Source organism: Gymnodraco acuticeps, unplaced genomic scaffold (genome assembly GCF_902827175.1).
Source record: "Gymnodraco acuticeps unplaced genomic scaffold, fGymAcu1.1, whole genome shotgun sequence".
NCBI classification, from domain to species: domain Eukaryota; kingdom Metazoa; phylum Chordata; class Actinopteri; order Perciformes; family Bathydraconidae; genus Gymnodraco; species Gymnodraco acuticeps.
The window spans coordinates 95,911-114,997 of record NW_022991040.1 but is presented as its reverse complement, the minus strand read 5'-3'; the positions used below and the strand labels follow the sequence as shown (position 1 = coordinate 114,997).

Sequence of the window (19,087 nt, the reverse complement as noted above, 5' to 3'; positions counted from 1 at the left end):
TTTTCAAAATGGCCGACTTTATGGGGGGCGGGGCTAATGGAAGGCAATTTGAAATATGTGTGCAATCATAATAGCAATATGTATACAGCGTTTCGTGAATATCGGAAAAACTATATGCGACCAGTTTGGAGCAATTTGCGCCATGTGAATAGTCAAAAATGGTGTATTCGCTGTTAGCCTACGACCTCCACGAGTAATTTTTCAAAAATGTGCTCCTGAATTAAGTATCCTATTGGATAGGGGCTAAACGTGTCCTGCATTGGAATTTTCTGATCATTCCCCTAGGAGGAGTTTGCAAGAACTTGCGTTAAAAGGCTGTAAAACGCACATTTTCAAAATGGCCCACTTTCTGGGGGGCGGGGCGAATGGAAGGCAATGTGAATATGTGTGCAATCATAATAGCAATATGTATACAGCGTTTCGTGAATATCGGAATAACTATATCCGAGAAGTATGGAGTAATTTGCGACATGTAAATCGTCAAAAATGGTTGTATTCGCTGTTAGCTTACGACCTCCACGAGTAATTTTTCAAAAATGTGCTTCTCAATTAAGTTTCATATTGGATAGGGGCTGAACGTGTCCTGGGTTGGAATTTTTCCGATCATTCCCCTAGGAGAAGTGTGCAAGAATGTGCTTAAAATGGCTGAAAAACGCACATATTTCAAAATGGCCGACTTGTTGGGGGGCGGGGCTAATGGAATGTATGAACAAATATGTCTTCAATTCCATGAGGAATGTCTGTGCCAAAATTCGTGAAGTTCTGAGAAACTATGAGACTACCACACAATAGGGGGCGCTAGTGAGCAGTATTTTAGAAAAATTACGTTTTTTTTTGTACATTCTTGAAAAGGTCGTGGGCTGTGACGTGTGTACCAAGTGTTGCGTACCGAAACGAATTTTAGCACATCGTCATAAAAAAAAAAGTACAGGCCACGCCCACATTTGTCATTCGTTGTGACAATTTAAATATAAGTCCATACTCATCCCCAGAGTATGTCTAAAAAAAAATATATATATTTCGTCCATCAGTTCATGAGTTATACATTTGTCATGTTTTTGGCGCCCCCTATAGTCCAAAATGGAAATTACTTGTTGTGCCTATTCCCCAATACAGATTGAACATTACCAGCAAAATGTGTGTTTTTTTTGTACATTGTTGATGAGTTATGAGCATTTCTATCTAAGCCCCGCCTTTTTGCGAACACGTTTAGAGTAATGAGGGCCACATTTATCGACTGAACATGCTCATTTCCTACGATAATGTGTCTGACCCTCCGGCGATACTGTATACTGAGTTTGGTGTTGAAAAATCAAAATTAGAAATTTAAGTGAATATTTAACTGTTTTTCAAATTATGCTAATTTAAAAAAAAATAAAGTAGGCGGAGCTTACGGGTACTTGGACATTATATGTAGAGCAGGTCCACCCGAGTAAGTGTGAAAAATTTCAGGTCATTTGGAGTTACGGTGCGACTTTGTACATCTTTCCAAAAACGGAAATGGCCATAGGTGGCGCTAGAGAGCATGTTGGACAATTTGAACACATTGAGTCCAGAATATTGTAGTTTTCACCGATTCTGGAATCTGTGCAAAATTATACAACTTTTTCAGCGTCCTAAAGGCCTCAAAAACAGGAAACGCCAGCAGAAAAATAAGAATAATTCCACGAATAACAATAGGTATCCTTGCACTTCGTGCTAGGACGCCGTTGGGTCCTAGCACTCTCGTGCTCGGGCCCTAATTAAAACTGCGGTCGCACTTGTGCGCGCAGTGATGAGCGGGCCCTCGCGTCCGTGCGCCTGTCGGGGGAGGGCGGCAGGTCGTCCCGGCGTCAAGCAGACGTGCGCGAGTCCTGGGAAATGAGCCGTTTGTCATTTCTCTAATTTTCGCGTCCCAGACTCCCAGGCGCTCCGGCAGCGACCCGGAAACGGATGTCGAAGGAAAACAAATTTCTCTAAAGGGTCGTCGAGGATCGATTATCGAGTCAGGCTGTCTGGAGGAGCCGTAACCGAGGATACACTGATTAGAGGAGAGAGGAGTGTCTCTGGAGGAGCTATAACCGAGGGTACACTGAAGTATTCTCCTGAGACGATTTCAGCCAACAGTGATGTTTAAAAGAGGTGTGACGCATGACTGGACTTCTGTCAAATGAAGCACAGCTCTGCAAACTGTTCCCGTTGTGATTATAAGTTATTTGAGATGATCAAATGTGCATCAGACTTTCTGCCTTTACCGTTTGTTTACTCACTAATCACATGTCCCCTGGATGTTAGGTGATGTTACAGTGAGAACAGCTGCTGAGGTCAGTGCAGAAAGCAGAACAGTGTGTATAATATATATCGCTCAATAACAAATGTAACAGGCCTACATGTCACACTGTATTTGTAGGCTTTAGGAGATATCTACAAATAAACATTAGGGTTAGGGTTAGGGTTAGGGTTAGCGAGTGTCTTTTGTAATGAATATGCCGCCAGCAAAGGGCGTTGTTGGACTAACAGTAGGTGTGTGTGTTTGTGTGTGTGTGTGTGTGTGTGTGTGAGAGTTGATGTGCCAGGCAAACAGGCAGGCCTCAGTAGCTTATCTGACATATAATTGGTCAAAAATGGTACATTCTCCGTTAGCCTACGAGCTCCCCGTTTGAGCGAAGGACTATTCCTTCTCAATGTAGCATGACATTGGATATGCGCTGAAGTTGTCCTGGATTGGAATTGTTCCGATCATTCCCCTATGAGGAGTTTGCAGAAATGTCCTTAAAATGCATGAAAAACGGCCAATTTTCAAAATGGCCGACTTTCTGGTGGGCGGGGCTAATGGAAGGCAATTTGAAATATGTGTGCAATCATAATAGCAATATGTATACAGCGTTTCGTGAATATCGGAAAAACTATATGCGACCAGTTTGGAGCAATTTGCGCCATGTGAATAGTCAAAAATGGTGTATTCGCTGTTAGCCTACGACCTCCACGAGTAATTTTTCAAAAATGTGCTCCTGAATTAAGTATCCTATTGGATAGGGGCTAAACCTGTCCTGCATTGGAATTTTTTCTGATCATTCCCCTAGGAGGAGTTTGCAAGAACGTGCGTAAAATGGCTGAAAAACGCACATTTTTCAAAATGGCCGACTTTCTGGGGGGCGGGGCTAATGGAAGGCAATTTGAAATATGTGTGCAATCATAATAGTAATATGTATACAGCGTTTCCTGAATATTGGAAAAAGTATACGCGAGTATTTGGAGTAATTTGTGACATGTAAATCGTCAAAAATGGAAAGTTCTCCGTTCGCTTACGAAGTCGTCGTTTGATCGATCAACTATTCCTTGGCAATTTAGCATCACATTGGAAATGGGCTGAACTTGTCCTGGATTGGATTTTTTCCGATCATTCCCCTAGGAGGAGTTCGCAAGAACGTGCGTAAAATGGCTGAAAACCGCACATTTTAAAAGATGGCCGACTTTCTGGGGGGGCGGGGCTAATGGAAGGCAATTTGAAATATGTGTGCAATCTTAATAGCAATATGTATACAGCGTTTCGTGAATATCGGACTAACTATATCCGAGTAATTTGGAGTAATTTGCGACATGTAAATCGTCAACAATGGTGTATTCGCTGTTAGCTTACGACCTCCACGATTGAGCTATCAAAAATGTTCTTCTCCATTAAGTATCATATTGGATAGGGGCTGAACGTGTCCTGGATTGGAATTTTTCCGATCATTCCCCTAGGAGGAATCCGCACGAATGTGCTTAAAATGCATAAAAAACGCACATATTTCAAAATGGCCGACTTTTTGGGGGGGCGGGGGCTAATGGAATGTATGTACAAATATGTCCGCAATTCCATGAGGAATATCTGTGCCAACATTCGTGAAGTTCTGAGAAACTATATGCGACTACCACACAATAGGGGGCGCTAGTGAGCAGTTTTTTTGAAAATGTACGTGTTTTTTTGACATGATGGAAAAAGTCGTGGGCTCTGACGTGTGTCCCAAGTTTTGGGTCCGAAGCTCATTTTATGCTATCGCAATTTGTAAAAAATGTATATGCAATTTTTAAAAATGGTATAGGCCACGCCCACATTCTGTATTTGTTGCGACACTTTAAATCTGAGTTCGTAGTCACCCCGAGAGTATGTCTAAAAAAAAATAATAATAATTCGTCCATCCGCTCTTGAGTTATAAATTTGTGGTGTTTTTGGCGCCCCCTATAGTCCTAAATTAAAATTATTTGGTGTGCCTATTTCCCAAGACAGATTAAACCTTTCCACCAAAATCTGTGGTGAATGGATACATTGGTGATGAGTTATGAGCATTTCTTTATAAGCCCCGCCTTTTTGCGTGTACGTTTTAATTAATGGCGGAAATATTTATCATTTGAACATGCTCATCTCCTAGGGTAATTTGTCTGACCCTCCACCGATGCTATATACGAAGTTTGGTGTTGAAAAACTGAAAATTGAAATTTAAGTGAATATTTAACTGTTTATGTAAATTTGCCAATTAAAAAAAAAAAAAAGTAGGCGGAGCTTAGGGTTCCCATGGACTTATTTGTAGACCAGGTATTCCCGGATATGTGTGCAAAATTTCAGGTCATTCTGAGTTACGGTGCGACTTAGTTAATTTTGTGCGAAATGGGATTTAGATAGGTGGCGCTAGTGAGCAGGTTGGAATATTGAACCCAGTGACTCCAGAATATCAAATTTTTCACCGGTCCTGGTGTCCGTGCAAAATTATACAACTTTTTCAGCATCCTAAAGGCCTGAAAATAAGCATTGAAATATGGAATAATAATAATAATAATAATAATAATAATAATTCCACGAATAACAATAGGTTCCTCGCACTTCGTGCTAGGACACCGTTGGGTCCTAGCGCTCCGTGCTCGGGCCCTAATAATAATACCACGAATAACAATAGGGATCCTCGCACTTCGTGCTAGGACGCCGTTGGGTCCTAGCACTTTCGTGCTCGGGCCCTAATAATTCCACGAATAACAATAGGTATCCTTGCACTTCGTGCTAGGACGCCGTTGGGTCCTAGCACTCTCGTGCTCGGGCCCTAATGAAATAAACTATCTTGGACCAGTGTAATGTAATAATAAAAATATACCATCTTGGAATAGTATATTATAAATTGAAATGGATTCACTCCATTTTAGCATTTTATTTTGCTCACTTCTTCACATGATTTCATCATTTAAAGAATCACATTGGCTGGACATTCATTGAACAACCTGGTCTCTGAACATCCATATCATTTAACATCATTCAAACTAACTCATTTTCATTCATCTGTATACAGGGGTGGATCGTCCTGTTCTACTAGCATTTGTAGCTGTCCCCCATGAGAAATGTACCCTCCCTCCTTTCATATCATTTAAGGTATGAAAGTAATATGTTCTCAAGAAGAGGCCGTTGTAATCAATCGGTATTTTAGGACATGGAATTAGTGCAACATCTAGGCCTCCCCTGGGCGCCCCTATGCTATCCTTGTACCCTGGAGCCTAAACTCCCCCTGGGACTGGTCTCTTATCCCTACTGGCTTTGGGGTGGTCTGTTCTAATGCAGTGATAAAGTCCCTGAAATGGTGTGAAAACCGGTGGAATATCAATAACTCATTATACTAATTTATTTTCATTTCTGGTCTACTTAAATAACTATGCTAACCTCCTTAACAGTGTGTGGAACCTTGGGTGCTTTAACAAGGACTTTAAAAACAGAAGTCATTTCATGAATGGTTTGTAGTTCAATTCAGGAATTTTCACTCATGGCAGATATGTTTCTTCCTTTTAAATAACATCTCTAAATGTCAGGTCATCACTGATTAAATGGATGAGCATTAGGAGGTGGTGGCACTTGTCTTTTAAAACTCATATTCTGGTGCCGTGCGCTCCCTCTGAAGCTGCAAGTAAGATTTAAAACATCTGCAGGGTGGGTTGAGCAACCCCTTCTCCCTGAACGATATTTGTTGTTGAAAATATGCACCATTAAAATGAGTGATCCAAGGCCCCGCATGTATTACTCCCAATTATACTAGTTTTTTCAAAATTAAAATCTTCAATCGCTCTTTGCCTAGTGTCTTTTTAAAACTCTACATCTTGGACGACAAATACATGTTTCCACCTTAACAGTTCTCCTATGGTAATAACCATGCTACAATGGTGAAATCAATACTCTAGATTGGAATACTTTCTTTGGCTTGGTTCCAGCTCTACCTTTAACATTTTCCATTCAAATAAAGATTTGCCTGCTATCTATATTGTAACAAATTAAATCTTCCCCAAATTCTCACATGAATAAGAATCTCTATAAGAATAATTTGTTTATATTATGAAAAGATTGAATAATATGTTCTACCCTCAGTGTGTTTTTAGGATTATTTTCTAATAAGTGTGTTTATGTGTAAACTCACTCACTCCTGTGTTCCTTCTCTCCCCCTCTGGTCGTCAAGCCACGACCCCCTCACGTTCTGCTGGCCCATGCCAACTCCTCTGGTTCTGTCTTCTCCTCCGTCCTGTCTTCTCCTCAGTCCATCCGCACTTGGATCTTCCCGCTGTAATTCTTTTCAGTGGCCCAACTGCTTTGCATTTCATCTCCTCCTTTTCAGTCTCTACGCTGTTGCATGGAGTGGTGTATTCTGCTCTCATGTCCCACACTCTGCTATTGTGCCAAATCTCGCGGCTCAGTTTGGAACTTCATGTCCTGTTTGAGGGACTGGTGAGAGTTTGTCTCTTTGTCCGCATGCTGGTTTGGTTCTGGATGTCTCAGGTGGAGATGGTTCTGGATGCCTCAGGTTGTTGTTGGTTCAGCTCGGGTTGTCTGTCTGTTTGATGGAGGAGGAGGAGTCTCCTGTGGTGAGGTCATTTGTCTGAAGATGGGGTCGTAGCTTTCTGACAGGCAGAGAGAGAGAGAGAGAGAGAGAGAGAGAGATCTCGGGCCGCATTACCTATAGTTAATTCTAACACACTGAGGTAAAACATATCCAATCCTTTCCACTCTATTTTCCTAATCTTACCATCTGTCTTAGATGTTAAATGTCATCTAAACCCAATTAATGTCTACTAATGGTTGTGCCATATCCCTAAACATTGTTTCCACCCACTGTAACATGGCTACTCCAAATAACTCTTTCAGGAAACCATTTTCTTCTATAAATTAAAAATACCTACATGTTTCAAGCACCACATATTTCACACACTATAAAAGAATGTCCCCATATTTTCTCCATTACTTTAAATCTCACTGTTATTTAGAACATAAGTAACTTTTGTGACTGGACATATCTGCAATGTCGCCACAATCTGCTGGGGAATTTTGTTCATAGATTTTGTACGTACAAAGCTGTACTTGTGGGTTAGTAGCCTGTTTCTACTGTAATCATTTTCAATAATTGTGCTCAGGTCACCGGTCGGTTGTCCATAGTCTTAACAGGGGGTGTTTCTGGCACAGACTAAAACATGGATCCAGTGTATTTTTAGATTCCCCTAATCTGTAAATTCCCATCACCTACATATCCCAATCACTTAAACCCATCTCATCATTTGATACAAGAACTGCATATATGGGGGGTGAATCATCTTGATTGTAATCGCCTCACCTTTGGGACAGAGTATTTCGAACTCCTCCTCTTGTTGCTCAGCTGATCTTTTGACTCTAGGGATAAGTGAAACTCTCTGAAACACAGCTGGAGTTGTTAGTGATGTGGGCATTCTCTATGAGTGGACTAATGGATCCATGTCTTACTTGATATTGTACTCCCCATCCAACCAGAAAGGTGCCAAGTGTAATGAGCACAATCAACAATGCTATTCTGACTCTTATCCCTAGGGGACCCCACAATAGCTTTGGCTTTGTTCTTGACATCATCTCTATTTTCTCCCTTGCTGTCAGTTACAGAATTTAAATAATGAGTACTATAATAACGTATACACAAATTGGACTCTTTTTCAGATGTAAAACAAAAATAGGTTTTCACTTTAGTGTACAATCTATAAAAATCTATAGACAATTCGTCTTTTGAGCTGTTTCTATCTTTATCTTATTTCTATTTATTGTTTTGTTCCAGCTCTGCCAAATCAGTCCTAACTCCCAATAATGTTCTGGAAGTTGCCAGTGAAGGGTGACAATGTGTGAGGTGGTGTCAATTTGCTCCTTTTTCTTTACCTTTAAACCGGAGCGCGTGTGAAGTTCATTACAACTTCTCACTGTTCCGTCCACCGGGGATCAGCTCACTGTCTTTTGTGAACTTTCACCCTCACCCAATCACCTGGCCGAACAGGAGTCTCTTCTGGTATCTCTGTAGCTTTCTTAGCCTGTGTAGACAAAACTTGGATAATATTACTCAGAGTTCTGACATATTCATTACTTTTATTCGTCTAATATCTAAAACTGGACCACTCCCTCCTTGGAGGAGGCCCAAGCGTCGGCATACCTTTTGTCGTTATGAGACCTATTATTAACTACATGTTATTATTTATTAACTACAACGTCACTGAAATCAACATATCTGTATAATCATGACACTCCCTCCTTTGAGCAGAACATGCTCAATTAATATTGCAATGATTACCCTATTCTGAACAGGACATGTAAAACCCATAACGTTGCATTAAATAAATATAACTTCTCCGTGTACCCATAAGGTGTACAAAATATCGTATGATGTATGGCTTTCTGATGGTATAAAAACATATTCACTAAAATCTGCCATTAGCACAAAAAATGGTTTACTTGTTGCAATAATGGCTTTTGTCCTGGTATTATGCATCATTGTTGCTGCGAAAAACAATACCCCTGGTGTCGCTAATGCGTCTCAATAATTCTAGGATTAGAGGATTGTTTGATACTGCTGAACAAAGATATGATAAAATAATATTTCTCTAAACTAGAGAGAAAATGCGAACTATTCTCACAGAGGGTGACATGCATGAAGGGCTGGTGGCCCTCACTCAAAATTAGATAGTGCCTTACGCACTACATTATAAATCAGTAAAATTACTCAAGAATAAATAAATAAAAACTGATTCTTGAAACTGTTGTAAAAACCCTACAACTTCTTCATCCAAGCTCTCAATCAGTGTTATGTTATCTAATCTGCAGCTCATTGCCTTAAAACAGATACTTCAGACCGATTATAAAATTGTGTTTATGAGAAAAATGTAATCTGACTCCATAAATCACATAATTGTTTGACTAAAAAACTACACTTCCACTAACAATAAATGAAGTTCCCCTTTAAACACAGCCCCGGTCTTCTGACGGGGTCTATCTATGTACTGGCTGGAAAATGTTGTGCCAGTCTCTGTCGCTCTGTCACTGTTCTCCCACTAACAGTCACTCTCTAGTTCTGTTGGGTTCTTGTTGACTTCTTCACTGGTTTGAGACAAGCGACCCTATCGGACACCTCCCTTTGTAGCCAGACTTCACCACAGCAGAATCGAGTTTCTGTTTTTAGGTCTCAACAGCTCCACGTCAGGTGTATCACCGCCCCTTGAACTGCAGTCAGTGTAAACAGGAGGATTTGGTATGGATCCTCCATCTTGGGCGAGTACTAGGTTTCCGTCTTCATATTTTTTTGTGGAAACCCCATCGTCTTGACCTCACTAGCTGTGTAGACACAATAGTTTTCTGTGTGGGGGAACAACATCACTCGTAATCTCTATCCTTCTCATAATTACAAAAATAGTCTGCTAAATGTTCTACTATGTTTTAATCTTCTACTAATCTGTGGATGCTTTATGTGTAAATGCAATATGCTACTCACTATCTCTTTAAATAACATTCAACTTCTACCTCCTGTGTTGACAGATATGGCTCAATGTAGCTGGGTTTCAAAATACCCTTGGGCTGAGGATGCATCATCTGTTGGTCTGGCCCACTGAGCTTCCTCATTGCTGTGATTGATACCAGGGTGTCAGTTACATTTGGGTCATGTTTGGCACCCCTGTTCGTCTTTTACATCTCTGGGACCCCCTGCCTCCGTTGTCATCATGGAAACCTCCTGGTTGTTGGTTCTGCTTCTGATTTTCTGGCACTATCTGAGATTTAACAGTTTGAGGTGTCTGCCCTGCATTCTCTGGTTCTTCCTGAGCTTGAATTGTTGGAGGTGTCTGGCCTGCCTTCTCTGGAAGTTTCCCCTCCCTTCTCCTTGTCTTGTTCCTACAAGCTACGGTGTCTTTTGTTTTTTCTGCTATGTCTTCCCTCACTGGCAGGTCTGCTACTCGGACCACATTTATGCTGTGTGCCAATAGGCTGGCATATTCCAGATGGAGTATCAGACTTGTAACTCTTATAAATCTTTCTTCATCTTCACTCCATATAGTTCTTTTAATTGGAAAGGTTAAAGCATCTGATCAGATTATTACCCTTTCCTTGATATCTGCAGTTGAGCCTGGCTCTGCGTCTAGTCCCAGTTTAGTTTGCTTTGGTGACATGCTCTCTTCATATTCGAATTAATATTATTAAGTTATCAAAGATTAAGCACCAATCCTCTGACTAGCACCGTCGTTTCTGATAAGTAATATCCTATGTCATCCGAACCTAACTTTAAATCTGGGCTTTTTTAAGTTTTTTTTTTCAAAATAATAAAGTTAATTAAAAGATACAAATTATGCAAATTTTAAAATCTGAAATTATAAAATAAAAAATTGTACAGTGTATGGTTTTGACTTTAAAATATGAAAATTAGAAATCTGGTGAACATCTAAATCTACTGTGTACAGTGCATACCAAAGTGTATGAAATTATGTAAATGTCCTAACTTGTGTTAGCTTCAATAATACATTTGTTTGCTTATTTGAAAAAGTATTGTTATAATATCTTATAATTAGAAACCACTTGCAATTCTATCCTGGCGATCAAGCATGTGTTTATTTATAACTCTTCAAATTAAACTTCTATTGAGTGTCACCTCTATGTAATAATTCTGTACTTCCAGCAGAGTGCGCTATTGTAATTTCCAGCTTAATCCACTAGGGATTACTGTTGCAAAACTAACCTCTATTTAACAAGAAAAGCTTATTTTTCTTCTTAAAAATGGAAAGAGAATTACACTAGGTAAGAACACTACACTATGGTAAAAGAACACAGCACATAAACGCCAAAACACATCTGCAAACTGGAATATTTTTAAAAAAAAACTTCAATTTCAAGCAGAAAATAAACTTCTAAAATCAGATCCCTACAAATACCAAACTTCCCACGGTAAAATAACCTGTCTATTTTATAGTTCCAACTCTGCAAAGAAATGATTTATCCTTCTCAAGACGGAGTGCCTAGCCTCATGTGAGTAGGACTGAGTACTTTCAAATGAGCATTTCACAAAATGGCGACTGCCATTGCTCATTGTAAACACGAGGACAAGACGGCAACTGATTTTCCAACCTTTGACCTGAAGAACAAAGGGATTTGAAAACACCTCGTGGCTCTCAGAGCGGAGTTGAAATAATGAGGGTGATCTTTTAATTCTAGAAAATTCAACACAAAACAACACTGCAGTTTAAAATAACATTTATATGTAATTTACAATTATAAATGGGCCTCATACCCTTACGTCACAGCCTTCAACCTGTGTACGTAATGTTTTGACTTTAAGAGCCAGTATGGTTATCTCCTCTGTTTGAACACGCTATCATGGGACAAAGTAAGAAGCTAATCAAACACTATCAGAAGAATATCGTCTATCTAACGCACAAATGTCGCATTTCTCGTCGTAATCCACGTGCAATGTCTGTTTGAAAACAGAAAAAACAACCACTGAAAGCTACAAACTTTTCAGGCCTTTTCCTCAAATAGGACTTTTTTTAAATAAGAAAGCCCCTTGCTGTAATTAAAACACTCACTCAACTGTGTTCTTGTCTCAAACAGTCCCCACTGTTTAATGGCCTAAAACCATTCACGTTTAAATTAAGACGTAACAAGAAACACTTTAAATGATTGCCATCATCACACAAAGAACTTTTAAAAAGAAAAACAGCCTCACACTGTCCTTAACACAAACACTCACTCCGTGATGTTTTGTCCACTGAAAGCTTCAAACTTTTCAGGCCTTTTCCTTGAAAAGGACTTTTTTTTAATAAGAAAAACACAAACACTCACTCCAATATTCTCAGCTTCCACTGTGATTGTGTTCTTTGTCTCAAGCAATCCCGACTGCTAAATAGCCTCAAACCATTCACGTTAACTTAAAACGTAACAAAAAACACTTATTGGAGCAATTAGCCTTCTGCCGACATGTAATAACAGACAAACAAATAGCATGCAGGGTTAAATATAAGAAAAAGAAGAAATTTGAACTCACCCTGCTTTTGAAAATGCAACGCCACGTGTTATGATTGTTATTGTTATAAATTTGGTTGTTTTAACATTAATTTCTCAGCTATTTTCAGGAACCGGAAGCAGCCGTCCAACACACAGTCCTAAGATTGTTCTGCATAAACTATTGAAGAATTTTGACGTAAAAGGCTTCTTCTTTACCGTAGTTTGAGCTCTCTGTGTGTCGAACGGGTTTGCCAGCGGCTCCGGACAACAGCCGCGTGTATAGTCTCTCCCGGTGCAACGAGAATCACGTCTTCAGGAGCACCTATTGTTAACTGTGTTCTTATTCTCAGCGTCCAGGAAAGAGAAGCTTAAAAAGGAGACTAAATGGAGTCTCTTGAGGTTCAAAATTGGTACTTTAATTAATAAAAAAGGCGCGGTAAAGTCACAAACAGGATATGGTCCGTTGGAGAGAAAGTCTGCAGCTTCCTCTCCAGGTGCCGGTGTTGCAGTATAAATTGAGTCATGACAACTGGCGACATTCTATTATTTTCGTCATAGGAATCCGGGGCGTGTACATTGAGGACCCATTGTGGATTTACCAGGAAATAAACATGTCGATCGCCTCGTTTGTCGTTTACGTTCATCTTTTGCTATATCTGCCTTCCTAAGATCACTTTGCTGCACATTCAGTACTCGTATGTGAGGTTGTGGGTGAGAGGTCGATATCGTGACGCTTACAGGGAGGTATCGAACATTACAAAGTAGGTGACTGTGTGGATGCCTGTTCAAAACATTGCAAACTTGAATAAATCATTAAAATGATATATTTGTGTCCGACTTTCATTTGTACATCGTTCTTAATGTGATGTATAGTAGCTTTGATAGCTGCCCATACCTTCAGACAGCCTAAAAGTAAAACACAAGTTGTTTATTCACAGCCCGAACGCTCATCGACATGACTGGATCATCTGCAGTGTTGGGCAAGTTACTTCCAAAATGTAATACAGTACATTACTTATTACTGTCTTTTTTAAGTAATAGGCTACGTTACATTACAATATTACTGTCTCTGAAATGTAATGAGTTACACTACTTTTATATTAGCCTACTTTTGAGTTACTTTACCAAAAGAGCATCAGGACTGTTTGAGGCATATGATAGCTATGTGATTAACATGATGATTCAGCCTCTATGGAGATAGACATATGACAAGCATGATCATTTCTGACGTGGAGCTAATCTGAAGTAAACATTGAATACTGCTTTCTATTCCTCCATCTTGTGACTGTGTAACTCCCTCTCTTGGATATCAGCATGTGAAGGACACTGTTCAGGAACTAGTTGATGCTCTGTATGTGATGACTACTTCCATTCTGGAGAGGATCAGAAATACATGGATCCTGAGATTGAAGCTCAAGCCGAGGACGAGTGAGATTGTTCTAACAATTTCCAATAAAGGTTATTCTGAAACATAACTATCACTGTTGTCTTTCCTTCTATAACGGTAATGTAGGTCAAGAAAAACTTAGCATTGCATAATATTTAAACTTACATTTAGGCACTATAAATGAAGCCAAAAATATGTCAAGTTGGGGCTTAGCCCTCCAAAAAGTGCATAGTTGCAACTTAGGCAGTTAAGCATTTTATATCAGTGGGTCCTAATGGTGCAACACGGAAGGCAGACAGAATTGCTAAGACACAGGTGTCACATGAAATTTAAATGTTCTGGAAAGTTCCTTATACAGCTTTAGCCTTTTTTATCTCATGAAGTCCCTAAGTGACACACCCTGAACAGTCTGGTGGGTCATGGTCCTTGTCATTTGCTTTTATGTCCAAGATGTCCATGTGCCACGCTAACACATGTGACAGAACTAGCTACATTTGGAAAGGTTTTTTGTTGCTAAAGTTAACATTCAAGCCATTTAAGAATAAAAATGCTTCCATGACATGTCATTTGTTAAACATTAAGCTGTCTTCGGCTCTTTTCGGCTGTAATAAATGTAAATGTCCCCTCTGTGGGACGAATAAAGGTATTCTGATTCTGATTACATTTAACCTGTTGTGGAAACATTTCTTGATGAAATTGATATGAAACAAATGCCATAAATATTGCTGTGACACTGGTGTAACATCGGGACTTTAGCCCTAAACATTCACAGTAAACCCGGAGTGACATATATGCACAATTAGAAATAAGATTATGATCTGGTCAGTTAATTTAGCTGATTCAATTATATTTAGTTAACATATTATTTATTCTTCAATTCAAAGTATGTTCAAACAAATGTAAACCAAAAAATCATCCTTGTTAATTAAGTTATAAATAAGAGTTACTTTACCATTGAAGCGCAAATATTTGACACTAGGGGGGGTTACTTGTCAGAAATGTGTTCTAGGTGGTCTATTTAGTCTAAATGACGTTGCCCTTAATTTCCCCAAAAGTAGAAATGGGTCCGGGTTCTTATGGGTTAAACGTATAGGCTTAAAGGCATAATAGAACTACCGTATTATATGTATTCAACTTGTGCCCCGCTGGACTTACTTTTCTGTGGTTGACCGTTACTGTGACACATCACTATAGCCACGGAAGATAGTTTGTGTGATTCATTCCCATGCATCAAGGTTATTTTCATGTAGCCTAATTGTTTTTCCTGCACAGTATAGAGTCTTGTTGTGATGAGAGGGATACAGGTATTTCATTAAAAAAAAACATGCTCTCTGGAGAATAGCTACAGAATTTATACCACAATTTAATCGGAACTTTTTCATTTACAAAGCCATGTTGGATAAACTACCATCTTATATCTGCTCCCTGATCTCTCTGCGAATTGAAAGTACTTATTGCCTGAGATCGCATGCTGTGGTTTTATTAAATGTGCCAAGTGCTAGGACTGTCTTAGGGAAGAAAGCTTTTAGATGTGCAGCTCCACTAACATGGAACAGTCTGCAAAAAGAATGGAAAATTACCAAGCTAGTACCACTACATGTTTTTAAAGCTCGGTTGGATGCTACAAAATCAGATGCTGTTGGTACCTGTACTTGTGGTTAAATATGTAAATTGTAATCCCTGTACATTTTGCTGTATGATGTCCTTTTGTTGTTCTTTTGTTTATGTCTTCTTGTGGAACCTACTGCTGCAGGTCTCCCTTGAAAAAGAGATCATTGATCTCAATGGGATTTTACCTGGATAAATAAAGGTTTTGAATTGAATTGAATTGAATTGAATTGGAGCTGATCACAACTTGTCATGAGTGATCCAGTCATCTCGATGAGCGTTCGGGCTGTGAATAAACAACTTGTGTTTTACTTTTAGGCTGTCTGAAGGTATGGACAGCTATCAAAGCTACTATACATCACATTAAGAACGATGTACAAATGAAAGTCGGACACAAATATATAATTTAAATGATTTATTCAAGTTTGCAATATTTTGAACAGGCATCCACACAGTTACCTACTTTGTAATGTTCGATACCTCCCTGTAAGCGTCACGATATCCACCTCTCACCCACAACCTCACATACGAGTACTGAATGTGCATCAAAGTGATCGTAGGAAGGCAGATATAGCAAAAGATGAACGTAAACGACAAACGAGGCGATCGACATGTTTATTTCCTGGTAAATCAACAATGGGTCCTCAATATACACGCCCCGGATTCCTATGACGAAAATAATAGAATGTCGCCAGTTGTCATGACTCAAATTATACTGCAACACCGGCCGTGCAGAAGAGAGCGTACAAGCATTCGTCCTTCCCGCTTCCTGGCTGTTCGCTCCTCCTCTCTGTGAGCTGTAGTGACGTAAGGGACTTCCCCCTCTTGTTCGTCTGTGTCCGATATTGATTGATTGATTGATTGAAAAGTTTATTAACAGCTTGTATATTGGGTACAGTACAGTATAGCTCAAAACATACAATTGTTAAGGGGATGCAGACCAGAGAAAGACTTTCGTCTTGTTTACATCAGGGTCCCCCATTTCCAATTCATCATGTCATTTAAGACATATAAGACATATTTGACATACAGATGGCTTATTTACAATTTACATATAGGTGGGTTTTTTTTACATACAGATTGCTTGTTTACAATTTTCATTTTAGATTTCGTTCTAATACATCCTAACCGGACATTTAAGACATACCAAGTCTACAGATATACAGTTAGTAACAGAGTCTAAAATGCGAGTATATACATAGATGGGGGGGGGGGAGCTGTCCATTGAACGACAGGTTGAGATTTGTACCATTACCGGGGCCAGTTTTGCAATGCTCTCCCCCGAAGGTGCTCTTTAAGAGAGGTTTTGAAGGTAAGTATAGTTTTACTTTCCTTTACAGTTGTGGGAAGAGCGTTCCACCTTGATGTGGCATAATTGCGAAACGTGTATTCCCCCTTTTTGTGCCAAATCTGGGTTTCACATGATTTGTGGAGCTCCCTCTGGTGTTATGATCATGGTATTCCTTGACCTTTGGGAAGAATTTTGACATGTACATGAGTACCATAGAGGTGTAGTGGATCTTGTAGACCAGGCCCATTGCAAGTAGCTGTACTCTGTCGTCTACTCTAAGCCATCCTAGGTTGTCAAAGTGGGCAGAGGTGAGGTGGGTTCTAGATGAAAGGTCAAGCAGTAGTCTGACCAGTTTATTTTGCGCTGTTTGAAGTTTTATTTTTAGCGCCTTGGAGGTGCTATGGTACCATGACGTGCAAGCATAGTCATAGTACCCTTGAATGAGTGCTCCTGCCAGAGTTTTAAGGGTGTTTTTGTTTACCAGAGAGGAGATCCGGTATAGGAATCTAGTTCTTTGATTGACTTTTTTTATTACATTGGATGCCATTTTGTCACAGGAGAGGTTTGCCTCAAGAATAGATCCTAGGTATGTAATTTCCTTCTTACTTGTGACAATAATGTCGCCCACTGCAACTGAGAAGTCGTCGGATTTGCTGAGATTATGTTTCGAACCGAAGAGAATGGACTCTGTTTTACCCAGGTGTAATGATAATTTATTATCGCGTTAAACAGAGGATTTCGACATTTTACATTCATTGCTTACTTCCACATGCCTTTTCTCCTCCTTATCTCTTTCATAACTTTATATGTAATGCATGTTAACGGCGTCAATAGCCACTTTAATGATACTAATGGGCGGTAGTCCCGGATGTCGGCAAGAAGGATTTTCAGAATAAAAGCTTGATTGATTGATTGATTGAAAAGTTTATTAACAGCTTGTATATTGGGTACAGTACAGTACAGCTCAAAACATACAATTGTTAAGGGGATGCAGACCAGAGAGAGACTTTCGTCTTGTTTACATCAGGGTCCCCCATTTCCAATTCATCATGGCTTAACAACTGGACGCACAATAACTTCTGGTTTTTCAGTATAAAACAGCATTTAAACTGACGGTATGTTTAGGGTACATTATGCTATCAAAACATTGATTTTAATTTCTTACAGTACTGTACTGTACCCAATATACAAGCTGTTAATAAACTTTTCAATCAATCAATCAATCAACACCCACCCGGCCATCAGAGTCGAACCCGCAGTGGGTCGCGTTTGCCATTCGATCAGTGAGAGGAGAGGAGAAAAATGCATCAAAAATGGTCAAAATCCGTTAATATATGGATGAGTGGGGGAGGGGGACACAGGGTTTGTCAAGCAAAGCACATGGTGTAGTCCCAAACGATAGCTGAGGATTCTGGGTAGTGTAGTGTCTTCGGCCATCCTAAACTGAACAAATACTTGTTTCTCTGAATCGAAGGGGAAAATTACAAAAGCATTGTACACAACTTAAACCAATCAATGTTGTGTAATCAACAAGGATAATCTGGTGTTTTTGAGTTGATGAGTAGGGCAGATATCACTGTAAAATCAATCGACAGTAAAGAGAATACTTACTTCCGGGTGTAAAATCCTCCGTTATCCAATGGGAATGGATGCTCACATTGCTCTCCGTAATACAATAAAGGGGACATGATCAAATCGGAATATAATGTTCTTTTAAAAAACGTTAACTAAAGGGAACAATCTATTTGACACAGCTGAAGCTCTGGCCTTCCTTAAAAACTAACTAATTTAATAAAAATCACAGTTGTATTACACACAATGCACTGTTTTTTGAGAACAAAAATTCGTAACTAATGCACCATAATACATTCTGACGAAAAATAAAAATGATTATGAATACAAATCAAATAAAAGAAGCCTCCCGTGAGTTACTACAAGCTATAAAGTAGATTTTAAAAACGTTTTATAGAATAAAAGCTCACTGCAGGACGTTGTAGAAATGCGTGTGTGCACCACAACAAAAGAGCCTCATTCACTTTACATTGGGGTTGTTTGCGTGGTGCAGACACGTAAATGTAACAAAGTTCGTGAGTCCACCATGCAATGCGGTGTTAAGGAGTCGTGGTGGAGTCACGCATTCTGGTGAGATCAGATTGGCCTGTACAGGTAGAGTTATTTAAAGCATAAATGAGTCGGTTGGGTTGTGGAGGTGTGGTTGGCGTGGCCTGGGCCTGGTGGTGTGGCCCAATGTGATATCTTTTCATGGGGCCCAAAATCCCTGGCGGCGCCCCTAACTGAGTGACAACCATAGACTGTATATATAAAGGTGACAACACTAGCTAAACTCTGTACCGTAGGCTACGGCTATTATCGCGAAGCATGGATAATTTTGATTTGATTTCATTTTATTTTCATTTGGGTATGAATTATAATGATATTCTGCAATCCCTTGCAGTTAAGCACAGTGTCATCCTTAGCAAAAGGCACTTGATTCGGCTGCTGAAAATGCACGGTTTGAAACGTAGTTGAGTAAAGTTAGAACGATATT

General features: G+C 39.6%; 1 protein-coding gene across 5 annotated transcripts in view; it reads right to left on the bottom strand.

Moving 5' to 3' along the window:
• Positions 1–12,700, bottom strand: part of LOC117559802 — an 86,723-nt gene extending 74,023 nt beyond the window's left edge. For 2 of the 5 annotated variants that reach the window (XM_034236463.1, XM_034236471.1), the window contains exon 1: positions 12,294–12,700. The gene's annotated coding sequence lies outside the window, so the exon portion shown is untranslated. Of the gene's footprint in view, positions 1–8,158; positions 8,210–12,293 lie in introns of those variants that run through there. The other 3 variants (XM_034236475.1, XM_034236474.1, XM_034236472.1) reach the window with 2 other exon arrangements.
• Between the last annotated feature and the right edge of the window lie 6,387 nt (positions 12,701–19,087).